Source organism: Myotis davidii, unplaced genomic scaffold, assembly GCF_000327345.1.
Source record: "Myotis davidii unplaced genomic scaffold, ASM32734v1 scaffold100, whole genome shotgun sequence".
Lineage (NCBI taxonomy): Eukaryota > Metazoa > Chordata > Mammalia > Chiroptera > Vespertilionidae > Myotis > Myotis davidii.
In genome coordinates this window covers 72,639-73,246 of record NW_006292691.1, presented here as the reverse complement: position 1 = coordinate 73,246, position 608 = coordinate 72,639, and positions in this window count along the sequence as shown.

Below are 608 nucleotides of genomic sequence, written 5' to 3'. Positions count from 1 at the left end.
CGGGGGGAGCCTGCTGGGAGAGCGGGCTTTCCGGGTGGGGAGCACCGCGGCCTGGGAAGGGGTGCTGCTCTGCTCCTGCCTGCAGTGAGTGTGGGTGTGCATGGGTGTGTAAACACAGGAATGGAATTGTCTGATGTGGCATGTGCACACGTGTAAATGTCAGAGTGGGCATGACAGTGTATATTGTGTGTAGGAGTAGGTGTGTGTATGAGTGTGTAAACAGGTGTGTGTGGATGAATGAATAGGCAAGCATAACTGTGTAAGTGCATGAATACATGAGCGGGGGGGTGTGAGTGTGAATGTGTGCAGAGCCAGTGTGAGCGCTCACGTGGGCCTGGGGGAGTGTAGGTAAGGGATTGTCAGTGTGTGCCTTGGGGGCGGTTCCTGGTTGGTTTATAGGACATCCAGGAACACTGGTCCCCCCCGCCCCCCGTCCCCCCTTCTCCAGCACAGGTCTAGGCAGGATAGGGTCAGCGGTCACTCTGGAGCGAGGGGGAGGCTGAGAAGCCGAGGTCTGTGGTTGACCATCAGGCTCCGTCTAGCTGGGCCACCAGGTCCTGTTTCCATAGCTGCGGCGCCCACGACCCCCGGCCCCCAGTGCACCCGCA